Source organism: Nilaparvata lugens, chromosome X, assembly GCF_014356525.2.
Source record: "Nilaparvata lugens isolate BPH chromosome X, ASM1435652v1, whole genome shotgun sequence".
In the NCBI taxonomy this organism is placed as follows: domain Eukaryota; kingdom Metazoa; phylum Arthropoda; class Insecta; order Hemiptera; family Delphacidae; genus Nilaparvata; species Nilaparvata lugens.
In genome coordinates this window covers 88307803-88328824 of record NC_052518.1, presented here as the reverse complement: position 1 = coordinate 88328824, position 21022 = coordinate 88307803, and the positions used below count along the sequence as shown (strand labels likewise).

Here is a 21022-nt window from a genome sequence, read left to right as displayed (position 1 = left end):
TACCCTACAAACGAATTGACGGAGTGATGTGGATAGAGTACTTGCGTAGCAGCCTAGAGATCCCTGGTTCAAACCTGCTCATAACCAAACGTTTTTGAGCAGGTTACTCCCGTGTATCTATCGGATGGGCACGTTAAACTGTCGGTACAGGCTGAAGTATGGCAGTCGTAAGGTCCATTGACGGCTCAAATGATATATCCAGGCGAGGTGGAACTTCCGTCAAGAACTCCCCACCAATAAAAGCCATACGAATATTATTATTAAAGATTTGACAATGGGTGGTGAGTTGGACAAGGAGCTATCTGTTTAGTCTAATGACAAGGATAGCAAACCATTAGGTGCTGACTCTATAATGTGGTTCTCATAATATGGTTGGTGTTAGGTTGCTAGGCGATCAATGGTGTTGGCTCGAATTCGTTCTGAAAAATCGTTTTAGTAAGGTCCTAACAGGAGTGAATAAAAAAAAAGTTGAGGTCGAATAAATTCCTATGATAAAAAAAAACGAAATAATCTATCAATTAAACAGGCCCAAGTTTGTATTTTCCATTGAATTTTTTCAAGTCAGATGTGTTTTTATTCTATCTAATCGCAAGATTCAAAAGAATAAAAATATTTTGGTAAATCATGTGGAAACTATCTTGTCATAATTATACTATCATATATAATATATTCAGTATTCATATTTTTCAAGCATTATTTTTTTAAAACACCTCACTTACATGGGCTACTTTTGTACAAATTAATAAAAAAAATTTAAAAACCTTGTAGTGCCCTTTATTATTAAAAACTTTAAAATATTTCAACTTGAAAATGACCTAAATAGGGTCGAAACTAGTCGTTGAAATATTTTTTAAGTTTTTAATAACAAAGGGTACTACAAGGTTTTTATATGGTTTTTATTAATTACTTTTTTAATATTGGAAACACCGTTTCATAGAATCAACTTTGTTCTAATGAGAGACTCAAGTCTCTACATTCTACTCAACCCACTGAAATAAAAATTGACTACACCTTTCCAATTGAATTTAAGAAAGTATCGATTTAATTTAATAATACTGAGGGTAATGCCCACATAAGCTTCAGGCTTGTGTGTGGGTAATGAGTGAGAGGGATGATGATGAGAGATGACGACTACTTTTTAGGTAGTCGGGACCGACGCCTTATCGTCTCCTCCGAAAGACGGGGTGGCCGTATTTATGTGATTGTGCTGTGGTTTGATAAAATATCAATTGTATTTTAGAATAGTCATATGTAATTGAGAAAACATGAGTAAATGAGAACAGTCAATTTTATTTTAGAAGTTATCACATGTAATTGAGAATAGTGATTTTTAATTGAGAAGCATTCAAATGTAAATGAAAGTTATTAATTGCAAATGAGAATACTATCCACTTGCGTCATGTGTTCTACTTATCATCAGGATTCATTTTAGCAGAAAATTATCCTACATTTTATATTTCAATATTCACTTTTTTTAGGGCTACTGAAATTATTGAAACATAATCAAAAATATCAAAACAAAATAAAAGAATACTTTATATATTGTATTGTGTTTCTATATTTCAAGTTTTGAACAAGATCAGCTGGGTTATTTGATTTTTCAATTAAAACTGCCATCTTCTAAATTAAAAATTATACTTTCTCAAATACAATTCACAACTGTCAATTACAAGTGATAACTTCTCAAATACAATTGGCTGTTCTCATTTACATCTAACATTTTCTTGAATTGACAAATAAGAATTCAAATGACTATCTGAATTACAAGATACTTTCTCAAATACAATTGAAAAGGCGTAGTTTCATTGATATTATACATATTCCATTAACTTCTCTATTAAAACATCTAGGAACGAGTTAAGAGAACAAAAAAAAACTAATAAAACCTTAAATTACTAATGATTTGTTCCATTTTTCTGGCCTTTTGGACTAGACGACTTTGCCCCAAGTGACATGATAGAATGTATAACACTTGAGATCATGCGCATATATAGTATTGTACAGTCTATAACGGTGTTGTAGAAACTAACTTCCTTGTCATGACTATTATATTTTGTATCACTAGATTCGATGGATCTATTTGTTCAAGACTCAATTCAACATCGTAATATATGGTCAACATTAAAAGTACAAATAAATAATGATAACGGCTACAGAACGTTTCCTACAACTAATGTACGTGCATTTATAAGATTTCAGAAGCGCTTATAGTACGTGTTTTTTAAACAAAAAAGAGCAAAACCTTTTAGTTTCCAACTACGCATCAAAAGAATTGAATAATAACACGTGTATGTTGACAAAATGTCAAATTTCAAGAAATTTATTGTTTAAAGACTTTAAATTTGTGTTGTTGTGGAGGTGATTTTGTGGTAGATATCTATATTGATTAAAAACGACTTTATATTGTCAAAGCCATTAATTTATTAAAACAGTTTGAGACACTAATTTCGGTGTTACACGGTTATCAATATCTAGTAAACTGAAAGCTTCAAAAATGAATAGCAGGATATATAATAGTGTGGGTTAAGCCTATGATTGGCAGTTAGCTGTTGAACCAAGAAGAATGAACTCTACTGACATTGGCCGAGACTAGACTATACTTGGACGAGTCTTGTCTTGGCCAATGACAATAGAGCTCAACCTTCATTGGCCAACAGCAGAGAAAACTTATACAATTTTTTTATTCGTAGGGCCAATCGTAGGGCTTCATCCGTACTATATTGAGTGCCCCACGAAAGGTGAAACAGCTGAAGATCACAGATTTTACATGAATTTTGCAACAAAAAATGACCAGTAAAATTTTCTAACGACATTAATTTTCAAGATAAATAGATTTTTCGATATTTTGAGAAAAATGTCAAATTATAAAACTATCGTTCAAAATCGAATTCTAAGGATATGGTTGGAAAGAGGAAGAAATGTCCAATACAACTTGTTCCTTTTTTGACGTTTTTATGAGCGTTCAAACAGTTTGAAATTTGGCTTTGATCTCAACGAATGTACTTTTTCATCTTTGAACGCTCATAAAAAGTTCTAACACGTCTAACAAAGGAACAAATTATATGAATCTTATTAGACATATCTTCCTCTTTCCAACCATATCCTTAGAATTCGATTTTGAATGATAGTTCTCTAGTTATTGACGTTTTTAAAAACTATCGAAAAATCTATACATCTCAAAGCTAAGGTCGATCTAAGAAAATTGTAATAGCCTTTTTTTGTTGAAAATTCCATGTAGAATCTATGATAATAGGCTTTTAAACCTTTTGGGGGACATCCTATATATTCTACTGCTAATGTTCAAGTTTACTCAAGATTGATAATGGTGTAACAACCGAGAATAGTTTTTCAAACTGTTTAATAAATTAGTTGTTTTGGCAATTTTCATTCAATTTACATACTTTACACATGTTGATATTTTTTAAGCGGCTTAGCCTCGAAGTCTGAGAGATTGAATACGGCGAAGATAATTTTCAAAACAAAAGGCAATAGTAAGGAACTGGAATATATTCATAACATAAAAATTCAGTCAATATTCATTATAGACTATGGACAATATTCACAGACAAAGGATTCACCAATTATTAAAAAAACGATAAAGATTGGAAGAATCAGGCCATTCATGACAAGCTTATCGATACATATTAGTATATTCTCACTCAGATTTATTTTTTACTATCAAACCACCACGTGAGCTGTTGTATTTTTGAGGCTATACAGTATTTAAGAATTTGGTAGACTAAGAACTGACCTATCAAATAAAATGAGTAGCATTCATGAGTGGTTATTGAAAAATTGAATGCATTTTTCAAGGTTTAAAAATTGATTAGTATAATTAGCATAATGGAGAGTATGTCTCCAAAGTGTTACATGTCAACCCAAATTGAAACAAAATGTCAACTAATTTCCTTGTTTTAGAAAGTTTTGAAAATTAGTATTACTATAGATTTGACCTGAATTATAGAGGAAATGCCATTGTACATTACAGTTTAAATATTACAGACGTTACAGTAAAACTTAATTTGTTATTTTGTTTTCGATTTGTTTCAAATTCCATAGTTTTTAGAAATGTTTATTTTTCAATAAGTATTAGTACTTTATTTATGATTCCTGTATTCTCTTAAATGAGAATCTTATAAATTATTCTCAAACATTTATATGAATATTTATGTTCACATTCTAGTGACAATTTTTTCTATTCTGATTCAATCGATCACTCATTCTTCATGTGTTATTCTGTTTTCCCTCTCTGTCTGTAACTAATTTTCTAGATTAATTGTATCAATTTATTTCAACTTGCCTATTTGTTTCTGTCATCCTTGTCTAAAATCTAAACAGCCAAAAAAGCAAGCAAAAGCTACATCGATACACGGTACCTTGAAATTTGATGCCAAGAAATTTTCAAGTTTCAACATCATACATCAAAGACCAGTTTGATAATAAAATTCTAAAATGTGATCACATAATTCAAGACAAGTGTCCTGGACAACAGCTGAGCTAAATGAGTTTTATAAGAAAATATTCAAATGTGCCCAGAAAACTAAGTAGCCTACTTATCAAACTTTTTGAAATTTAAACAGAGCAGGTGACTTTTAAGGGTCATTTGCACAGTGTAAGTTCAATCCTGAGAGTGTGTGCACACAGAGAGCGGTCTTAGGAGGCTATACAGATATAGTTATCAATATAATTCAATTCAAATACTTTTATTCAACAGATGTACAGAATAACGGCATATATATTAAAATAACAAAAACAGTCAATAAGAAATTCAACACAATCAAATCTGAAAAAATTCTTGAAATGAATATAAGAACAATCCTATCAAATATTTCTTCAGCTTATCTCTAAAAATCGTCAACTCCTCTATGGACTTTAAATTTCGTTAACGATATAACTTTTATAGCTATATCGATATCAAAAGATATATTCTTCTAAGACCGCTGGAACTCGGAACGCCTGGCCTTTCGAGTCACATTCTGATGTGTATTATTATTATTATTATTATTATTATTATTATTGGAATAATTTTTCTTGTTATTTGTTTCGTTTTGAAGGAAATAGACTTATTATTATTATTATCTTATTTATTGTTAAGATTTTTTATAGTTGGTTGAGCGGTACAATTTCAAATTGAGTGGCCACCCAATCAAAAAATCATTATAGTCTGTGTAAAATAAGTTGAGACTTGGCTCTCCATCTAAAGAAATTACAGGGTTGCTTAATCGTGTAAAATTGTAACTTTCTAAAATTTCCAATCTACCGTCAGAATTGGATGTAGAATATCATCCCCCATATACCAGTAGTGCTAGAAAAGTTATAGTTGGAAAAATTATTTTTCCAATATTGTCAAAGGTATTCGGAAGAACGTATTTTGGCCTCTCATGAGTTTCAAAGTCAAGGATAGCTGCTGAATGGTGTGCCACCATATGCTAAAAATAGATGGGACAAAAAAAATACAAAACGGTTGAAAAATGCAGTGATTGCAAGCCACATGATTTCAAATAGTGAAAATGACAACCTCGCATCGAATAATCCAAGCAGTGTTGCATTGCAGCCTTTCTCATGGCAACCAGCTGCTTGCAGTTGAAATAATTCAGTCAAATATCTTGTAAATTGTCAGCCTTCAGCATACAATATAGTACACAATGCATACCAGCAGCCGCTCTTTTAACTTAAAAATTCCTTAAAGACCAAAATACATTCTTCCGAATACTTTTGACAACTGGAAAAAAATTCAATTATTTTTGTGAAACTTTCTCGCTTTTATCACCCACTTATCTTTTGAAACAAAAAAGTTTCTAGCATGGAGAAAATTTCATGTTTTCTGCTCGAAATGTCTGGACATTGACGAACATAATCATTAAAAAATAACTATAAGTCGGATAAAAAAGATCCAGACATCAATAGAAAGGAGACATTCTTCCCTTTATTTTGATAAAAAATTCTTACGCATTACGACGCCCCATGAGTCTGAGAGAAGTGAAATTCAAAAGATAAACATTTTTTCGCCATGTTTACAATTTCAATAAAAAATTTAAACTTCCTTTTAATCATTCAACCCTGAAACTCTTTTAGCACTAATGGGATATCGGGGATGACATTGTACATCCAATTCTGATGTTAAATTGGTAATTTGAGAAAGTTGCAATTTTACACGATTTGGCAACCCTGTAATTTCTTCAGATAGAGAGCAAAGTCTCAACTTATTTTACACAGACTATAGTTTTATTATCTTTTTTCTTTAGGGCTACTTGTAATATAAAAAGAAATACGAATCTCAAGAATTGAAAATGGCATTAATGTCCCAAACATGTTGTGATAAAATGATTTAGAAGGGTACTGAGATTTGTATTTCTATTTATATAGTTTTATTTTTTATTCAATTCCATAATTACAGTTCCATCATTTAACTACGAATTGATTATTGATTGTAGCTCTCCCGGCAGAAGAGGGGTATCACAATTAGTTGGACCTAGCGAAGAATTCTGGCAAGAATAAATTTAACAGTGAAAGTCTCACTGAAATTAGTGTAAATTTGAAATGGTATGTACAGCCTACAGCGTTACAACAGGTTTGAGCGGTACACACTCAGCAAAGCATACCTGCCTTAACAATGTTATAGCTTTTGGAATAATTTACAAAATTATCATCTTATTATTACTAAACAGATCTTCCAACAATTTGCTACTCACTTATCTGACTGGAACCGTGATAAAGTCACAGGTATACTAACGAATGTATTCACTTTCTTGTTTGGTGCTACTTGTATGTACATACAAATTAAAAATCCAACATTTAATTTTTGTTTTCAATTTGATTTTCAACGTTTATTTTCATAACATAAAAATATAAATATTAGAAGGATAATTTGATTTTGAATTTCTATGTTATTTTCTGCATGAACTACATTAACGTACATTTTACATGAAATGATTAATTTATCAAGAACCATTCATTTACTTATATCATTTATTCATTAGATAGGCCTATCGTATTATATATGATCTATTTATTGATTAGTATATTTATTTATTTCCTTGGATAATGTACATAAAGGAAAAATCGAAAGCAACAATATAGATGGTCTATCTACACATGTATTAGGCTGGCCATCAACGGTAGGACATGCATGATACACATGACGTCAAACATTGTTGCGTCAACCCAGGGAATGGTTTCCAGCAAAATCTTTAGAGCTTAGGTCTTTTATCTCCCATTTCTTGTTTGTTTTTTTTTCTTCGCTGCTCTGATGTTAAATTATTTTTTATAATCTTAAAATGTATGAATTCGGGGCTACTTTCTTGTATTTTTATCATTATCATAATTACAAATGATAAAAATCTGGTGTGGCGCACTCATACAACTTTCCTTGCCGTTATGAAAATTTATCACCTGACGCTAGTGTTCCCGCGCATCTCAAGTCTACTATTCAAAGATCTAAGCCAGCTGGTGACTGGACTATAACGCTGGAGACACACGAGGTCTGATATCTCTTCATAGTGAATGATTTAATAGAATCAACAGTTGTCAACAGTTTGCAATTGAAATGATAATATTTTCTTGAATTTCGAGCTTATTTTAAATTTTAGGTGAAAATGTTACTGAACATTAATTGTAGAGATTTTCATGCTCAATCTTTTCCATTTGGAATTTTTTGTTTAAATTGTATCTGAAGCCTGATAATTTGGAATCTAAAATCAAACTTTACCTAGATGGGGCGGAGCTCCTGAAATTTTTACAGATATGGGCAGTTGATAGAACTTAACAATGACTATTTTAGGTATGATTTTGATCAAAATCGTTGGAGCCATTTTTGAGAAAATCGCGAAAAACATTGTTTTTGATAACATTTTTGCCATTTTAGCCGCCATCTTAAATTGCATTTGATCGAAATTGTTCGTGTCGGATCCTTATAGGGGAAGGACCTTAAGTTCCAAATTTCAAGTCATTCCGTTAATTGGGAGATGAGATATCGTGTACACAGACGCACATACACTCATACACACACACACAAACACACACACATACAGACCAATACCCAAAAAACACTTTTTTGGACTCAGCGGACCTCGAAACGTATAGAAATTTACGAATTGGGGTACCTTAATTTTTTTCGGAAAGCAATACTTTCCTTAACTATGGTAATAAGGCAAGGAAAGTAAAAAATTATCCTATTATTAAGATGCACTAGATAAGATTATTTGCAACTTACCTGCGCTCAGGCTTATGCCTTAGCAGGGTTTTTCCTGTATTGTATTAAGTGTATTATATTGTATACAATATTGCATAATAGTATGTTATTATTCAATTGTATTTTTTTTTCTTTAAATGGCAAATAAAATTTGATTTGATTTTGATTTATAAAATATAATTATAGTACCCTTTGAAATTAATAAAATGATAGAATAAGAATACAAGCATTAGACAATCATTTTCTATCATTTTAATTTGTAATTTTCCAGTGGTTTATTATTGTTATTGGTTGTTAGCTTTATGTTAGAAGCTTCTAGCTGATGAAAAAACATGCATGATGAACATGTGTGTGTGAATGATAAACATGCATGCCCTACTATTAGTGGCCAGCATTAGGCATCAGAATCTCATCATTTTAGAGGAATTCATCAATTCATGTTATGAAGTCAGTACTTGATTAACTTTGTGTTGCTATCCTTGTCTAACAAAGCGGATAGCTCCATCCTTTACCAAACCAGCAACTAACAAAATATTGATAAAATGTATCATTAAATCATGAATAATATATTTTCTTGACGAATAAAATATGATTCATAATTGCTAACAAGAATCAACAATATCAGTAATAATTATTAACAATTATAATGCGACGTAATATCAGATATACTGGGATAACTTGAATCATACTATATAGGTACTCTAGAAGACGTTGGAAATACGAGACTTGGCAACCCTGTGGTCCTATCTTTTCCACTGACTTTATAACGTGAATTTCACTATAACCGTTAGTCTCATCATCTCAAAATTTTCATTTCACGATAGAATCTATAAATTGTCCTCAATTTAGTTTTTCTAAAACAAATGACATGATAAAAGGAATTTCATTTTTGCTCATTTCATAACTTTTTCTAGTTAGACGTGGGAGATTCTCAGTTACGTAGCTAATGGAAATTTGACACCAAAATCTTGTAAATAAATTGAACACTCGAACGACCCCTACTCCGTTTTTGAGCAACTTGACTATTGTGAGGTCCACGTTATGACAGAATTTAATTAACAATAGTGTTCCTATCCTGTTGTATCATTCGACAAACCAAATAACGCTTTCTTTTTCTAACTCCGCAAAATTACCAGGTAGTTTTTTAACAATGTAAAAATATAATTAACAAAATATGTTATCTCAAAATTTATTATTTAATCACTGAGGAATTCAATCATTTCAATCAATAATGAAAAATTATTATTATATAGGTATCGGCCAGACAGAGAATCGGCAACGCAGTTCTTCTAACTTTCTCGACTGTCATTATAACGTGGACCTCACTATAAGACCATGGGATGACTATTAAGCTGGATTCGCAAACAATAGTGTCAATGAATAGAGAAAATATAATTTCCACAAGTTATAATAATATTATTTGTACTCACTCGGACGGTCTGAGAGGAATCGTTCAATTAGAACTCGTGTGAATCATATTTTCACTGTTGTGTGCGAATCCAGCTTAATACTAATACTAATGCACATGCACATTGCACAGGTTAGGTACAAAGCACAGTTACAAAATTATTTTGAATGTAACCAGCAAGCATTGACTGAATGAAACTATCATAAAAGGTAGCTTGAACGATAAATTAGCTATTGAGATTGATTCTCAACATTCAGTAAGTTCAAATCATGTACTTACAGTAATACAAAGATTTCACTCTTATTGGTGTAGGTTGAAGCATCATCAAAGTTGAGGTTATATTGCGAAACTGAAGATAAAATTTAGACAAATTGGCTCTCAAAGTAAGAAAAATTTTGTCAAGATGTTTAGAATCAGTTCAGAATTTAATTGGGTTCTCATTATTTATTATCGAAATAGGTTATAAATGTTCGGAAAAGCAAATTATAATAGGCGACTCCCATTTGACTACGTCACTATTCTCGATAACTAGTGACTTATTTACATCCGTATGCACACACATATAAATTTCAAATTCTAATCGAAGAAAAAATACACGATAAACATTAATGAAATTTCTATAAAACAAACTATAAGCAAATATCACATGAATCTCTTACCTTACTGAATATAGGCCACCCTGGAGGTTGCCTTTTATCTATCGACGGAATGATGAATGATTTTTAGCCACTTCGGAATAAATAAATTCAAACTTTTGCAGGATATTCTAACTATTAGAACTATCCTAATGATCTACCATGCCAATGGTAGAGGAATAAATCGAAATTCAGCCCACAAAATTAAAGATTTGATGTTAGCGATATCAATGACAAGTGAACAAGGCTCAGACAAGAGCAGCAAAGGATGGAGATAGGAATATGATGGCAATGGCACAGCCTACTCTACAACTCTACATCTAGATCGAGTAAGCAGTGGCAATTGTGCGCAGAATATTGATTTTTCAATCATGAAAACAAGAAAATCGAAAGACCCTGAGAGTATTCTAAATGACTATTTCAATAATTCTCTATACTAGGTAAAATACTCAAGAAAAAGGATTATAAATATTTTAAAAAAGCTCGAGTAAGAACAAGAACTACTTTGATAATAATTTTCAGCAAGAAAATTTACATCTATAGTGAGGTCCACGTTATAATGTCAGTGGATACAGATAGAAGAACAGCGTTGTCTGTACTCTGCCTTAATTAGTTATATTTATACATTGTCAAAAACAGATTTGGCATCGTTGCGGAGCTAGTAAAAGATAGTACTACCTGCTTTGTCGATTGAGAGACGAGGATAGCAACATCAAAGTTTATCAAATACTGTCATTATAACGTGGACCTCACTATAGCCTAGCTACTTTTCTACATACGGTAGCCATCCAGCAATAGGTAATATTTTTTTCCTACAGTTACGTTGAAAAGTGGCCATTCCTGCACTGATTACAGAACGCAAAGAATCACTCTTCCGCTCTAGTGCGGGAATAGTTATTTGTGCAACTAGTGCGCAAAGTGACAGTTTGCTGCACCGAAAGAAACGTTAATGTGAAACGAAAGAAGCGGAATGGTTTGTTGAGTGCAGCAGAGGAACTTTGCGCACGTATTTCACATTAAATTTTTCCTACAGTTACCATTGAATATGAAAAGTGGGTAATTATGGGTAAAATGATGGCTGGAATCCATCAAATGTTTGTGTGGGTGATGCTGTTATTAATAAAAACCTTAATTTATTGTCAAATTGAATAATGTAGTAGTAAATGAATGAAGGGGCGGCTGTGGCACTGATGTGGTGGCTGTACATGATGTCCTTAATATTATTATAACGTGCACCACAGTCACTGTTACCAACTCCATTTTGATTTTGCTGCACCGGTGCTCCATATAACCCACTAACTATTTTGCATTGTCATGCTGCAAATCTGGAGTACGCAAAGTACTAGTGCACTAGTGCAGAAAAGTGATTCTTTGCGTTCTGTAATCAGTGCAGGAATGGCCACTTTTCAACGTAACTGTAGGAAAAATTTTTTCGGCACTCCAGATTTGCAACATGGCAACGCAAAGTAGTGGGTTATATGGAGGATTAGTGCACGAAAACAAAAATTAAGTTGGTAACAGTGACTGTGGTATAGTGAGGTCCATGTTATAATAATATCAAGGACATGGTGTACAACATTGGATGACAGCTGTGGCCACCACCCACACAGCCGCCCCTTCATTCAAACACTACTACATTATTCTATTTTATTTATTCATAATAAAATTACACAGAAAAACATTTGATGCATTTCATGCAATTTTACCCATAATTACCCGCTTTTCATATTCAATGGTAACTGTAGGAAAAATTAAATGTGAAATACTTGCGCAAAGTTCCTCTGCTGCACTCAAGAAACCATTCCACTCGCCTACGGCTCGGGCGTAAACGTTTCTTTCGGTGCATCAAACTGTCACTTTGCGCACTAGTTGCACAAATAACTATTTTTTTTAATTAAAATTAATCACTATAACATCAAATTTAATATGATAAATAATTTTAGAATTATCACTTATTATATTAATTATGATTATATAATGATAATTTTTAATAAAAATGATTTTAAAATTATTATTTTGTCATAATATTCCCAGTTGTTCAAAACTTACAATGAAGTGAGCGAATTTATGTTAACTTCATTTTGTTGCAAAAAATATTGCTATACTATCCAGTAAGAATGAACTTGAAAACTAATAGCATATGAAAAATAACCCTTGCATCACAACGGAGCTCATTTTTTGCAAGGTCTATGAAGCCAGGTCAAACAAGGACTATAAAAGGTTTCTATAGACCTTGCTTTTTTGGGATAGATTCAACTGACTGTAGGATACAGCATATGAGAGCCAAATAGGCCACAGTACCGTTGATTATTTTCTATGATTCAAATAATGTTACTTTGGGGGTCAAAGGCCCCCAACTATACCGGACCGGCGTCTTTAGACGAGCTGGATTTTTTTCGCCTCCAAATGATGCACATAGTCTTGGTCAACACTAAATGGACTATCAAATAATGGCGGTCAGACAAACTTATGTTCTCCTGACCAACACTACAAAAAGCATCAAAGAAATTGGAAATATTACAGGGTACTGTATATGTAGACACTTGAGGTGTGCCATAGGCTAAATTATAAGAAGTGTCTCTAATGAGGAATACTATACAAGCGTAACAGGCGCGCCCGATTAGAGACCATGCATTCTCAAGACCCTCGAAAAAAATTCAGTGCTTCTAAGACGTCCGTATAGTTGGTGTCTAAACCGTAAAGTGATAACGTAACGTTTTACAAAATTTTCACTCCATCACCAGCGATGCACCCCTGTTTACAAATAAATAAATGAACATAATGTGGTTCGTTTCCTCATTCCTTTTGAGCCCTAACTATTCAACTTGACAATAGAAAGTAATCTAAACGATAAACGAAAGTAATCAATCTAGACTTTATGTATGTTCATTTCTCATTTATATCAATACTACCAGTCAATAATATGGCTAACCTGATATTATAACCTAATTTGTACCATAAATAATTTCACATCTACTTCATCGTTTGAAGCAAACAATAGTGTTTCATATATTATAGATAATAATATAAAAATGGATTTAGAAAAAGAAAGACATTTTGAAATCTCTAGCGAATTCTATTGTAGAGGTTGAACTTAAAATTGTTGTCCATTAATTTACTTTAATAACTCAGCATATACACTTCTTATCAATTTTTGAGGTATTCCCTCAAAAATGTGTGGTAAATTTCTTATCAAGGATCCTTTCTACCCATATAAATAATCCGTTGAGGAGTAATTTCCTCTCACAATTATTATTTTGCATGGAGGCTTTTTTGTATCAAATTACTAGTTGGAATAAGGCTATATAAAGATATAAAATTATATACATAGGCCTGTGAATGTAGAAAGACCATATTATACAAATTATAATTTGTTAAGGATAAAGACTGCAGAATCTATGGAGATTATCTTTGGATTGTCAGCATTTTTCATACCAACGCTGAAGGGAATTGCTCTATAGATTTATTTAGGATGTATAAGCCTCAAAACAGCTCAAATTGACAGACTTTTTTATCCTTTCAATTGAAACAAAATTTTAATTCTGTCAGGCAAGCGGAATCTCTGTCAGTCTATCAAATTCTGTTGGCTTAGAAATGCGTCAGTCGGCGTCGAAATTTCTACTAAAGTTTGAAGATGAACTCTGAACATATAAGGTAGAGTCATATTCCCAGCGTGTTTGTATGTTCTCTTTCATATAATCAAGAGGTTTTGAGAATTTCATGTTTTTTCATCCAATATGGATATCCACCAAATATATATTTTTCTGTTGTCTACACAGAAACGTGCAATAAAATTTACTGTCTCTTTTTTATTGTCAAATATTTGTACGGTACAGAAATATTTCCAGTCGGCAGCACTTAGTGTTTGATAAAAAAAACAAGTCATTTGAACCAATTTTATTGGATTGTTACACATAAACAATAAAACACTGAACAATAATATTACTAACAATGCCGTACTCAATGTACGTATCCACCTAATCAAACTATAGGTTTTTAGAGAGATTTTAACATGCATATTTATGACAAATTATATCACACTTAAGGAATGTAACAAAAACGAACATTATACAACGAATAGAGAGCATTATTATCATTACTCAAATAAGATTTTAGAACTAAGATTAAAAAAATTAAAAACAATTATTAAAAATTAATACCGTAGTGATAAGTAAGCTAAACAAACGTATCAATATCAACATAAAATAAAATCTATATAAGTACTAGTAAATAAAATACAAATCTAATGAGGATGAAAATAAATTATTAACATTTTAGTAGTACAGTAATAAAACCTATTTTAGTATCACTGGCTAGGAAGAATAATCATTATAAAAATATACATAGTTGATTGGTAACAGATTGTTAAAACTAAATCGCTGTGATTAATACAAAAATAAGTATGAGATCAAAAATTTAATAGACAATTATGAGATAAATTAAATTTCTCAAACTGTTACAACATATGATTAACGAAACAACTCGAGAGTTTTTCTTGTACAATATGAATGAAAATTGAACACTCAGAAGAGTGGCGTCAGAGAGACAGGAAGAGTATATTGGAGAATGACAGTAGTGCGTTGAGAAATTTACAATACATTAGCATTACACAGAATCCTTTGATGGGAAATATTATTAATTCTTAACTTCTAAAAGTTATTTGATTATCTTCTAACATCAAATAATCACAAATTAATGAGATTTAGAAATGGTAGTATTGATGCTCTAACTATGTAGGAAGTTTCCAGTTCATTGTATAGGTTATAAAAATGGTCATTGATCAAACGATTAAAAAATTGATTTTAAGAAAATAATAATCACAGACAGGATGTAAGAATGGACGTAGGGGGAGGGGAGTTGAAATGGTTGTGAACTTTAAATTAAAATTAACATACATGCAAAGAACGTTAATTTATAGAATTTTTTTACAATATGAGGCATTCACAGAGGGATTTTGAAGATACATAGAAAACGATACATATTTTACTTAAGTCTACATAGCCACTGATAACACCTATTACATCAATTTTCAAAATCATTTATATTTTATGATAAAACACATTTATATGATATGGTAATTAATACATACATTGATATTACCTCGATTATTCTACCACTGATCATGCGTCAACTCGGAAACTTGGACCAATAATACGGTGTGAGATGATTGAGTGACAAAAAAAGATTCAAACATCCTTCCACATTCTACAAATTGGTTTGATCCTCTCATCACATCAAATTAATTGATTTACGCATCAAAACTGGAACATATCAGCTCAGTTTACCGGATTTATTCAAAATTAAGCTTGATAAGTTTCCGTGGATTACGTTGATTAGTAGGCCTATTTCTCCCTCCATAATCCGGCATACAATCTTATTATAATTCTTCAGGTAGCTAATAATCGAGGCGTACAAGAAACTACAATGTATAATGTATAACCAACATACAAGTGTTATTGTACTACAACTACACAAATTATTATTACAACATCCAATTTAAGGGAACAACATCAAATAGTTCAAGTAATTAAGTATTCAACCAAATTTTCACACGAAGTCTTTTAAGTCAATCGAAATAAAATACAGTACCCAAAACTAATGCTATGCAGACAAATAATTTCAATGCTAATTAATACAAGTTTTAAATTAATTTCAAATTTAAACCAAATATTGATACTTTATAACCTGTGGATTCTCAACTCCTATTCATATACTTATCTACCCTTCTCTTGCCAAATTGCCGATATTCTATTCTACATAGTACATTCCTATTCCTTACATTAAAATAATCTCTGTTTATAATATAAAAAAATTCAAGGCATTTTTCAACTTACATGTAGTAATAAAAATATAAAAACCTTCTCAAATCAAGTCATATTTGATAGAAAAAACAATAATGACGGCAACAGCCATTTGAAACTATGTACAATAGCAAGTTTCAATGTTGCCATTTGACAAGATTTTTAACCTAGATCCATTTGATCCTTCATTCTGGAACTTGATTAGGCCTGCATTGAGCAGAATCAAAGGATCCGTTGATAATATACCTTTTTATGAGTCATTGAATCTATTATCGTATGTGTGTCAAGTCTTCCATTGCAGCATTACCTGATATCAATACCAATCGTGCATCTATTTACGCCTAAGGACGTTCAGTTGAGCAGAGTTACCCTCAAAGGATGGAATCGTATGCGTTCTACTATATAACAAGTGAATGTTATCATTCAGCTAATTTGTTCTCAACTAAGATAACCATAGTTGTTCTAGAAATCTGCATTCACTATAAAATTACGATTTAATGTAATCCTTCCATGAAGATTATAGCTTCTACATTATTTGCAAATCTACGAATTTGAAAAACATCGACTTGAAACCCTCTTTTCTGATTGATGAAATTGAGCTGAATATTTCATTTTTCATTCAGTTTAGGCCTACTTGCACTAAATGCACTGAATTCAGTGTAGATGATAACATTATAAATGAATCGAGTCAGTCGATTGCGTACACCCAAGTGTAACTAAATAGATTCAAATCGTGATTGTCGATAGAAGCTCATTACCATACAAAAAGGAAGTATGGTATGAAATGAATTATTCTTATATTGAAGTAGGCCTACTATGACCTTCAGAGACATAACTCACATTGGTGTGTTTCAGCTGATGTTAAGCTCCATTCTATACTAAATAAAAGTTCATTCACTCATTAAGCACAAACAGGAAGAAATATGAGAGAATGAAGTGACACAACAGTGCCACCGAAACCCATCACATATCACACGCATTAATATTCCTAGCCACACATTCTGTAGATTAAGATGCAAACAATTTTGGTGAATTCATATCTCATACTCATCCACATACTTATACTTACTCCACATACTCATCCACATCCCACACACACATATAGGTTATATACAAATATATACATATCCAGTCATAGATACTTACTCTTAGGTAATACATGAAGCTTCTTCTTCTTCTTCTTTCATTCAAGGTTTAGGCTCTTGCCTGTTCCGACTCACAACAGTAACTTTATATCTAATCTATTGCAATACAGTATTATTTCCTAGAATTTACATGAAGCTTATCACATATTCATAGCTAAACCACAGTTTTTCCTAAAAAAATCTTTGGATTGAGAGCAAACATTCATGAGTTGGAAGAAAGTAGCGTTTCCCCCTCCAAAACATCACTTTTTGAACCACTAATCTAGGCAAAATTGGCCCGACCAAGCTCAATCCCGCAGTAGTTCTTCCTCTTACCCCTGTAAAATATCTCATCTTGAACTAAAAATGGGATAATTAAAGTGCGTTATAACTAAGCAATAGGGAATATAACCTTCGCATATAAGGGTTCGATTTTCCCCCATCATCTGGTATGCTACAAGTTGAAGATTTTGGGACTAGCCCGGAATTATGAAAATTCACAAACATCTATCCATCATACCAAAGTACATGTCCCAGCATTTTTGCAGTCGCATAACATTCACGCACTAACGCACCAATATAGAATTTGGAATTTGAATTTTCAAACTGAATCTTGGAAGTTGAGAATTTTGACGTATGAAGATATTTATCTTATGCTCAACTTAGAAGCAGGCAGTTTCTTACCAAGTCTGGCTCATCTTAGACCTATACACGTGTATCAAGGGAAGAAGAGACGTTAGTCACTAGTGATGAGAAAAGAAGAGGGAGATTAGCTTTCCCAGTCAAGGTTAGGTTAGGTTAAGTGAACTATCAATGAAGAAGACTGCAAACTTTCTAAATCTGAACTAGAGGGCTAGGTAACCAAGAAACTGAGTTCGTCAAAGGATCAGCATAGTCCAGGTTCAAACAAGGGTATGAAAGGAAACGTTTGGGAGATAGCTTTTGACACCGCAATTCTGTTTGGGGTAGTAAGGAGGTAAATATATCAAAAGTCCTCGCCCCAACCCACTGTGCTAAGGGGATGGGGATGGTTCAAAGGTACCACTTTTTGGTTTCTCGCAAACTCGAAAACTATGCATCTTACGGACATGACTATAGTGAGTTCCACGTTATGGCGGTATACGATTGACAATAGTGTTGCTATCCTTTTCTATCATGCAACAAAGCAGATAGCGATATCTCTTTCTAGCTTTGCAATGTTGTCCGTTTGCTAGAATATTTTATTTTCACTTTTGATAGTGACTGTACAGAAGTGAACAATCAATTCTCAGCCGCCATTATTTTTCTTCATTCTACCAAAACACTTCAGTATACAAGTCGTATAATTGATTTAAAATGCATTTTTGAATGAATGAAATAATTTTTAGATATTACCGTATGAGAAACACAAATTAAAATACCTGAAATGACATCTGAAAATGTTGAAAATCAACCATCCTAGACTTCATCAAAGCTTCTGTTAGCTTACACGTATTATTTTATACGTACTCGTACCGGTATAAATAATATTGAAAGGCTATTTCAGAATTATTTATATTGAAGTTACCTACTTATTATAAAAAGGATTTCTATTTTTTAAAAAGAAATTGGAATAGAATACCTACCAAATAACTTGATTTCTGTTGTTTTGAAGTTCAGATTGGTGTATCACCGCCATTTCAGGTATGTATAACAAATAAAAATCTGATCTCAGTTATGAAATTAATTTTTGAATCAAAAAATATATTTTATTGGTGAATTCAATCAATTTGTCATGAAATTGACTATTTTATCAAGAAAATGAGAATTATTATTATTAAATAAAATTTAATGTAATGAAATAAGTAACAGCTGTGGCTTGTGTAACTCAGTGGCAAAATGGAGAGGCTTGGCAACGTATTTCTCCTATCTTTCTTCACTGCCATTATAACGTGAACCTCACTATATTCAATACAAAATTAAAGCTCGCATAGTTCCCTACAATATTCATCCCACAAATTTTTCTGTATATTTCTCATTTTTTGAGATATCCGCTATTGAAGGTGTGGAATTGTTAAGAAGAATTCGTTTCATTTCAATTTTTTGCTATTTTTACCTTTATAACTTTTTTAGAATCGATGAAGAAATAAATATATATTGTAGGTTTGTAGAGCATTGGATTCTCTTTAATTTGAAGTACTATTTCAATTAAGCAATAGATCGATCGTTTGACAAAACGTCAAAACGATCGTTTGGCAAAAAATTGAAGTCAAACTAATTTTTCTCAACAATTCCACACCTTCAATAGCGGATATCTCGAAAACTATAGAAGATGCAGAAAACGTTGTGGGGTGAATATTGTGGGGAATTATGTAGGCTTCAATTTTGTATTGAATAGCTATGGCCATAAGATGCATAGTTTCCGAGTTATTTATGCCAGAAACCAAAAAATGGTACCTACCCCATTAGCACAGTGTGTTGGGGTGGGGACTCTTAAAATGTTTACCTTCTTACTACCCTAAAGACAACTGCGGGGTCAAAAACTGGCTTCCAAACTTTTCCTTCTATATGCTTTTTGAGCATTCATTGCCTGGATTATCTGAGTTCACCAAAGAATAACAATTCAGCACTAGCCTACAATAAATATGTAATATTTCCATTTCAATTTCCACCTATTACAGTTACGAGTTCTTGTAAGTTTTTTCTGACACTGGAAAACATGGGGAGTTACTGCGGGGCGGTAGATGATACCCCTAGAAGCAGCTTCGTGGAAGCTATGAAGACTTCATGGGAAATCTGGTGTGGTACACTCACACAACTTTCCTTGCTCATATTTGAAACTACGATCAGACTTCTGTATATGTGTATATATAATTGTTTTCAGAGTACTTTCTCCTTTGTGTAAATTGTGATATTCGATGATTTTTTATTAGTCGTCATTTTTTTAAAGTAGTCAAAACAGCTACAGTTCTACAGATGAAATATCTCGACTATGTGTTCTTTTTATGAACTGCTCTACCTACCTACCTCATGCACGAGAAGGAGGTTACTAAGTCCATTTCTCAAGGATGGGGTGGACCCCCCATCAGTTTCCCAGAAATGAGACTCATGCCAGTTGACAGAGCTGATAAATAACTAACTATACAGGGTATGAATTTGAAAAAAATCGGTCAAGTTATTTTTGAGATAATCGTGAAAAACATGGTTTTTTAGTAATTATCGGCCATTTTTCTCAAGAATATTACGGAGCTCCTGCAATTTTCCCAGAAATGAGACTCATGTCAGTTTATAGGGCTTATAAATAGCTATCCATGGTATAAATTTGAAGAAAATCGTTAGAGCCGTTTTCGAGAAAACTGTGAATAACATGGTTTTTTAGTGATTATCCGCCATTTTTCTCAAGAATATTACGGAGCTCCTGTAATTTTCCCAGAAATGAGACTCATGTCAGTTGATAGGGCTTATGAATAGCTTTCCATGGTATAAATTTGAAGAAAATCGTTAAAGCCGTTTCCGAGAAAGCCGTGAAAAACATGGTTTTTTAGTAATTATCCGCCATTTTGAATTCAATTTTATTGAATTTCTTATTGTCGGATCCTCATGGTATAAGGACCTTAAGTTTAAAATTTCAAGTCAATCGGTTGATTAGGAATGAAGTTATCGTGTTCATACACACACACACACACACACACACACACACACACCACACACACACACACACACACACACCACACACACACACACACACACACACACACACACACACACACACACACACACACAGAGACCAACACCCAAAAATCATGTTTTGGACTCAGGGGACCTTGGAACGTATAGAAAACTTGAAATTAGGGTACCTTAATTTTTTTGGAAAGCAATACTTTCCTTACCTATGGTAATAGGGC

General features: G+C 32.4%; 1 protein-coding gene across 1 annotated transcript in view; it reads right to left on the bottom strand.

Annotated features, from left to right (window-relative positions):
• Positions 1–10552, bottom strand: part of LOC111044348 (ornithine decarboxylase 1) — a 42426-nt gene extending 31874 nt beyond the window's left edge. The window contains exon 1 of the mRNA XM_022329464.2: positions 10259–10552. The gene's annotated coding sequence lies outside the window, so the exon portion shown is untranslated. The remainder of the gene's footprint in view (positions 1–10258) is intronic.
• Between the last annotated feature and the right edge of the window lie 10470 nt (positions 10553–21022).